The following is a 260-nucleotide window of genomic DNA, read 5'->3' on the forward strand; positions in this document are numbered from 1 at the left end:
GAGAAAGGTTCACAGCCAGGGGTGTAGTGTTATATTTAGAAGCGAGGGGTCGCTATTGGCTACCCCCAACCCTACAACGCCCCCTGGCGCCCCCGTTTCCTATGTGTAACACCCCGACCCCCCCTGTATTGAATGGTTCGGTCCAGAATCAGCTCGTCTCACAGTCCAATTGCAGCCGCTTAATAAGAGCGAATGAGACTGACGTTGGAAACATGAGTGCATCAGTTTGCAAAAACAGATTTGTGTAAGGCCAGAGGTAC

Source organism: Acipenser ruthenus, chromosome 15 (assembly GCF_902713425.1).
Source record: "Acipenser ruthenus chromosome 15, fAciRut3.2 maternal haplotype, whole genome shotgun sequence".
Classification (NCBI taxonomy): domain Eukaryota; kingdom Metazoa; phylum Chordata; class Actinopteri; order Acipenseriformes; family Acipenseridae; genus Acipenser; species Acipenser ruthenus.